This window comes from Nicotiana tabacum, chromosome 5 (genome assembly GCF_000715075.1).
Source record: "Nicotiana tabacum cultivar K326 chromosome 5, ASM71507v2, whole genome shotgun sequence".
Taxonomy (NCBI): Eukaryota; Viridiplantae; Streptophyta; class Magnoliopsida; order Solanales; family Solanaceae; genus Nicotiana; species Nicotiana tabacum.
Genome location: NC_134084.1, coordinates 160,180,729 through 160,188,273, shown reverse-complemented (window position 1 = coordinate 160,188,273; position 7,545 = coordinate 160,180,729). Strand labels below are relative to the sequence as shown.

Below are 7,545 nucleotides of genomic sequence, written 5' to 3'. Positions count from 1 at the left end.
TTGTACACTCTACCAAATGGCCCCTAAGCATCGTCAAGTCATTATACTATACTGAACCCTTCACTGATATTGCTGGGTGTATGTGAACAAAGTCCCACATGGAAAGTAGAAAGAAAAATGATTCTACTTATAAGGAGTTGAATACTCTTAATAGTGTGATGCCTTTTGGGGAAAACCGTGCGGGCTTAGCCTAAAGCGGACAATATCATACCATGTTAAGAGTGTTTTTGGACCGTTTTAGCCTTACAACTGGTATCAGAGTCAATGGTTTGGCAGAACTATGGAGATGGCGGAGTGTGGCGTGCGGGCCCAGCTTACTACCTTTGCCTGTCTACGGAGTTTACCATCTTTACTCGTAGCTTTGAAGACGCATACACAACCTTTAGGCTTCGGTGACCACAAATACTCAATATCATGCTTATTTCAAAGAGCATAACTTACAAATACCATTAGAACGTAAGACGAAGAAGAAGAAGAAGTCCGGAATTGTTTTTGGATAAAACGATACAGGCATAGTCCACAATCTTCTTTTTGTTTACTGAATAGTATATGTTTGATTTGGGATAAAAAGAAGAAGATAAAATGGAGTAATAAGAAAAGGTGATGTTCATCACTTTTGAAAGAAAAAAAAAAGAATAAAAATCGACTTGATTAGATATAACTTCATGTTCGCTTTTTACGCTTATGATAAAAATATTTTACTTCTCTGTTTTCTGTTTTAATGTATAGAAAAAAAAATGTAAATAACGTATAATCCGCCTTAAATGATATATGTGGGTGTACGAACTGTGCAAAACATAGTTGTACAACTACTATATATAAATGTGAAAGGGTGTACGAACTCTGCAAAACATAGTTGTACAAAAAGTAATATAGATTGTACTGTAAACGTGGACTACTCTTGTTAAGGTTAGAATCACGTGTATTATTTTTGAACACGTGTACTTTCAAATGTTGCTCTTTTTTCCGGGTCTCCTTCTTTCCCTTTCATTCTCAAGTGCTAGGTTGCTCAAATTTTCATCTCTATGGCTACTTCCTCTCTAGCTCTCTTCCATTTTTTTGCTTCTCAAATACCATGCATTTCTTTCAATTTCCTTTATTTCCTCGCATTTTAGCACCCAATGCTGAATGATTCTGTTGTATTTGCCATTTTGGAGGTTTGTTTTAGTGGTTCAACTCTTGCATAGTGTTTGCCATCTAAAATACTATTTTTTGGAGCAATTGTGTTCTTAGATCTTGACAATGATATCCATCTAGCAGGGTCTACAAAGAGATTGTAGATTTAAGATAAATTAGCTAAGGTAATATTTTTTTTATTTTTCTTTGTTTAATGCGCTGAGTTTATGGCTAATCTGTTACTTTTCTATTTTTCCGGTAGTTGTTCTTGGATTTTCTATATGCATGTTATAATTGTATTGATTACACATGGACGTTTGGGATTTATGTTTATATAATCTCTAACTTTTTGTGGATTACCTTACCGTTCTCTGTTTAAATCCGCTTGTAATATTAGTGATGCCCATAAAGTGTTTGATAATATCTCCACTAGAAAAAAGCTTATCTATTTCTAAATTTGCTTTATAATTTTTTTATTGGGACTGTTTGACACGGTGAAAATATTCCAATATTATCTTTATGTTTATAGGTAATGAAGAAAATATTTATATTTCTTTTTGTTATCTTTGTTCAATATTTTGATGAGTTTGTTAACAGTTAGTAGTTCATATGGATTAGTGCTTTCATGTGCTGGAATCAAGCTTTTGGGTTTATAGTTTAAAGATCGCGATTTTGAAATTTAGGTTCAAGCGTATGGTTTGCCTTTATGTGTTAGAGCTGATGATTTTTTTACCGCTAAAGATAATTTGCTATCTTTTTCTTTATATGCAATATATATTTCTCTGATATATTCACTATATGAAGTGCAACACTCAATTGTCAGCGGCATAATTAGTAAATATATTACGTATTTATTATACTTAAATTAGTAAATATATTATGTGTTATATATTATACTGAAGGATGTTTCGTGCCATGGCTTAAAACACTACTCTTTCTTGTGTTGTTTAGTTCTATTATTATGTATTGATCTATTAGTGCATACCCAGACCCCACTTGTGGGATTATACTGGGTCGTTGTTGTTGATCTATTAGTGCATACCCAGACCCCACTTGTGGGATTATACTGGGTCATTGTTGTTGATCTATTAGTGCATATCGCAAGATTAAAATCATTGTTCATCAAATTGGAACTAAAGAGAAGAAAAAGACCAAACTTTTTGTTTAATTGCAAGAAAAAGCCATTTAGATGTCGTTATGTTTTTAAATGGGAAGCTGGTTAAAGAAACCAACAGATGGAATACTTTCCACAACTTACAATGAAAGTTCTCATGAAAAAATTGGGAATTGAATGGATCAAAATGGATATCATGATACAATAGCAGCTTTCTCAATACTTTTTGTCTTTCTATTCATGTAAAAAGTTCGTAATATCGCAAAAGAGTTTCTTTCTCAGACTATTTATAGTTCAGCTTTATATCCTAAAGGTCTATCATCTGACTGCTTTGCTTCTAAAGTTGTATTCATCTTTATATCTTACGATTTTGTTTTTCCTTTATCTTCGTCTTTGCCGAACTTTTGTTGTCATTTCCAGTTTTTTCTTTTATACGGGTTTAGTAGGATTGTTATCATTTAAATTTCTCCACACATAATGAGAAACATATGTTTTGATCACAGGCTTTTTCTTGCATTTTCAGGTTACTGCTAGGCACTATATGCCTGAGACACACCGCCTGCTATTTGATGTTAACTATTCTACTCATTCTGGGGGATATTATTCGGTCAACCCAAAGCAAGGTAGCAATATTCTAATTCTCCAAAATTATATGGTGATTCATCAACTATATTATTTTGTTATGATGTCACTGATGTCGAGTTTATGGATATTGATTTGGATAATCTTGGATTCTATTTGATGCCAACTGATTATACATATGTAACAAAAGCTCTGAATATGGACAGTTTAAATACAAGGCTAGCCATAGGGATGTACAGTTGAGCCCCTATGCTGGTGCCTTGAACTATGTACAGTAATTTTTTTTCAAATTCGACCAAAATTTATAACACACTCATGCGAAGAATATTTCACAAAATTTGATTGAAGCGGGCTTTGGTTTAAGGTACATAAGCACATAGAAGAGAGAATAAACTATTTCGCCCTCATCACAATGCACATTGGTTCTGAGAAAATATGCACGTCATGGCCTTCGATTGATAAATTTGTCATCATTGTTGGAGTTGTTAACCAAATGCTCTAGGTGATAAGAGATCAAAATGGATATCATGATACAATTGCAGCTTTCTCAATACTTTTTGTCTTTCTATTCATGTAAAAAGTTCATAATATCGCAAAAGAGTTTCTTTCTCAGACTATTTAAAGTTCAGCTTTATATCCTAAAGGTCTATCATCTGACTGTTTTGCTTCTGAAGCTGTATTCATCTTTATATCTTACGATTTTGTTTTTCCTTTATCTTCGTCTTTGCCGAACTTTTGTTGTCATTTCCAGTTTTTTCTTTTATATGGGTTTAGTAGGATTGTTATCATTTAAATTTCTCCACACAGAATGAGAAACATATGTTTTGATCACAGGCTTTTTCTTGCATTTGCAGGTTACTGCTAGGCACTATATGCCTGAGACACACCGTCTGCTATTTGATGTTAACTATTCTACTCATTCTGGGGGATATTACTCGGTCAACCCAAAGCAAGGTAGCAATATTCTAATTCTCCAAAATTATATGGTGATTCATCAACTATATTATTTTGTTATGATGTCACTGATGTCGAGTTTATGGATATTGATTTGGATAATCTTGGATTCTATTTGATGCCAACTGATTATACATATGTAACAAAAGCTCTGAATATGGACAGTTTGAATACAAGGCTAGCCATAGGGATGTACAGTTGAGTCCCTATACTGGTGCCTTGAACTATGTACAGTAATTTTTTTTCTCAAATTTGACCAAAATTTATAACACACATGCGAATAATATTTCACAAAATTTGATTGAAGCAGGGTTTGGTTTAAGGTACATAAGCACATAGAAGAGAGAATAAACTATTTCGCCCTCATCAGAATGCACATTGGTTCTGAGAAAATATGCATGCCATGGCCTTCGATTGATAAATTTGTCATCATTGTTGGAGTTGTTAACCAAATGCTCTAGGTGATAAACCTTGCATAATTATTTTTCTGTAAACTTATGACACATCTTACCTAGATCTTGCAATTATTATCTCATATGGTGTTCATTCTTCGGTTTGAATAAGCTCTAAGATATTAGGCATGGGGCAAGTAAGTCATATCTGTATGTGATGTAAACTAGATAAATGAATTATTAATAGTGAATGACTTGATTTACGAATGACTTGAATGGCAAAATGTTGAACTAGAATAGTATATGCATGGCACTCTTTTCTTAACTTTATTTTTGAGATATTTGATGTCCCCATGTGTTATATGCCTGAAACGACTAAATAATATTTTACTATTTTTCTTTTGACGGATGTTCTACAACGTACTTATATATATCAGTCATGAATTGGATACATTATTTACTTCTATTAGATAGTAGCGGTTAACAATATTTATGGGGTTGGCTCTATTATACTTTCGTTGTTTTTCTTTATTATCTTTGTTTAGTGCGGTGAAATATGGTCATTGGTAATAGTCGATGTGACTTAGACTCTAAAACACAGTTGGCGCTTTATACTGGTTCTAAAGAAACATATATCTGAGGTTAGCTCTTTCTACTCTTTTTTCTTTTTCAAAGTATAGAGGCCAAGTTCGCATATCCTACGCTTTGTAAGAAAGAAGGTTGTCCTTTCTTAGATATCAACCGATATAGCAACTATGACGCTAAAGTTTTCTATATAAGCTAGATAAAATTGTCATATTTTTGGATTAATAATGTAGGTTAACAAAGAGGAATGCGAAGGAGAAAGGATTTTCAGATTTGCTGTATCTTGATTCAGTCATTAAGTGATATATGGAAAAGGTCTCTCTTTAGTATATTCCTTACCAAGGGAAGTGTACTTTCAACTCTTACAGCCAGAAGAGGAACTATCGCTAGCACTCCATGCGTAACAGTCTTTGAAGCCTTATCGGTAATTATCTTTTTTTTAGAGATTTCCTTTTAAAGTGGAAGAAGATTCATGCTTCAAATGCGCGCTTTTTCATTGAACATATAAGATATTCGTGAGGTTTAAGCACACAGAGATAGTGATTGTAATTTTTGTTGACAATTTCAGTTTCTATCAGTTTGTTGTAGCAGCTATTGTGAATTTATAATGCTGCAATAAATAGAAGAAATATATGAGAACATATTATTTAACGTTTCTACAGGTACTTTATTCTGTTAGACATGCATATCTTAGGTACTTTTGAGGATTAATTTAATTTTGCGACACTCAGAATGCTTGTATATAAAAACAAATTATGTTACTTTAGCTACGTGAAATTTTATTTTAGTGTGTGTGTATATACACATAATTTTTGTGATCATTATAATTGTTTGGGCTCAGAAGCATTCTGTTTACATCTCTCATGTTTGGCCCGTGCATTGCACGGGCAGACCCTTCTAGTATATATATATACCAACCAATTTATTTATTTTTCTTTATTCTTTGTAAAACATAACGTATTATTTCCCCTCCCCTCTTATATTAATTGGTAAAAATAACTTAAATGTCTATACTATATGATTTTCATACGAATGCCGCTCATAAACTTCATTTAGCTTCCTAAATTTGAACTACTAGCTATATTTTATAGTGAATAAACAACTATACAAATTTTAGCAAACATTTAAAAGAAATTATTTGTTACAAATGGTTGCACTAAACAAAGTTTTTATAACTTTAAGATGCGCATTATATACAAATTGAGGTGAGTTAATTTTGCTATATATTATTTTTCCACTATCATGAATTCTTGAAACGGACTTTGCAGTGTTTTCTTTCTTGCTTTTGAAAATTGTATTTCTAGTGCAACGATTGATTCACGATATAATATTTATAAGAAGTATAAAAATAACCAAAATTCAATATATATTGTATTAGATTTTCACGATATTATGAATATATATATTAAGTACGCATTATTAATATACTATAACAAGAAACTCAGTGGGATTCCATAAGTGGGGTCTAAGGAGAGTAATGTGTACGCAGACCTTACCCCTACCCTAGGGAGGTAGATAGACTATTTCCGAAAGACCCTCGGCAAGAGATTAGAAACAAGCAAATATCAACAACAAGGCTAGAAAAATGATACCAACAATGTATGGATCGAATGTAACAAAGCAACAACAATAGCAACAAGCAGTAACAACGACAAGGTACTAGAAAACTGAAGCTGAAGATAGTACAAAAACAACCTAATACTACCAATCTAAGAACAACGATAAGGTACTAGCAGACTAGACCTAATAAATCTGGAACGGATCAGAAAAACGCACTACGATCTATTACCCTTCTGATCTAATCCTCGAACTCCATACCCTCCTATCAAAGGTCATGTCATCGGCAAGCTGAAGTCGGGCCATGCCCTGCCTGATCACATTTCCCCAATACTTCTTAGGCCGCCCTCAACCTCTTATCGTACCCGCTAGAGCCAACTGTTCATATCTCCTCACTGGGGCATCTATGCTTCTCCTTCTCACATGCCCGAACAATCTAAGTCTCGCTTCTCGCATCTTATCCTCCATGGGGGCCATGCCCACCTACTCCGGAATATCCTCATTCCTAATCTTATCCAACCTAGTGTGCCGACACATCCGTCGCAACATTCTCATTTCAGCTACATTCATCTTCTGGATATGGGAGTTCTTGACTTGCAATCATTCGGCCATACAATATAGTCGGTCTAACTACCACCTTGTAGAACTGATGTCACGACTCAAAATTTCCACCCTCGGGAACGTGACGGCGGCTAACATTTCGCCTACTATGCAAGCCAACATTAAAATAATCTTTAATCATTTTGAACAAATCAAACTTATCTGGTGTCACAAGTGCACGAGCTACTAGAATAATACACATAAAGATCTGAATGAAAGTAAAGTTGTTCTGGAAAAAAATACATAGCTAAGGTGAAGTAGAATGAGACTTCAGGGTTGCGAACCCCGGGCAGCTATACCTCAAGTCTCTGTACAATAGTCAACCCAAGCAATCTATCGACCGTCGCTGGGACCGGCTCCAAAGTCTGCACAAGAAGTGTAGAATGTAGTAAGAATACAACCGACCCCATGTACTCCGTAAGTGTCGAGCCTAACCTCGACAAAGTAGTAACGAGACTATGACAGAATACCTACGTAAACAACCTATGCAAGTAAATACATATACAAAGCAGTAACAAACACAATGATTAACAATGTAAAAATTGGGAGGGAACATGCGACTGGGAAAAGATATGATAATTACGGCAGTAGAGATATCACGTAACAACCAATTAAATCATCAACAATGAAGACATGTACAACAAC

At 34.1% G+C, this 7,545-nt stretch overlaps 1 long non-coding RNA gene across 1 annotated transcript; it reads left to right on the top strand.

Annotated features, from left to right (window-relative positions):
* The first annotated feature begins 963 nt into the window (after positions 1-963).
* Positions 964-5,421, top strand: LOC107797095 (uncharacterized). Its single transcript, XR_001650599.2, has 4 exons — positions 964-1,301; positions 2,754-2,853; positions 3,667-3,766; positions 4,977-5,421. It is a non-coding gene; the product is annotated as an uncharacterized LOC107797095 (long non-coding RNA).
* The last annotated feature ends 2,124 nt before the right edge of the window (positions 5,422-7,545 follow it).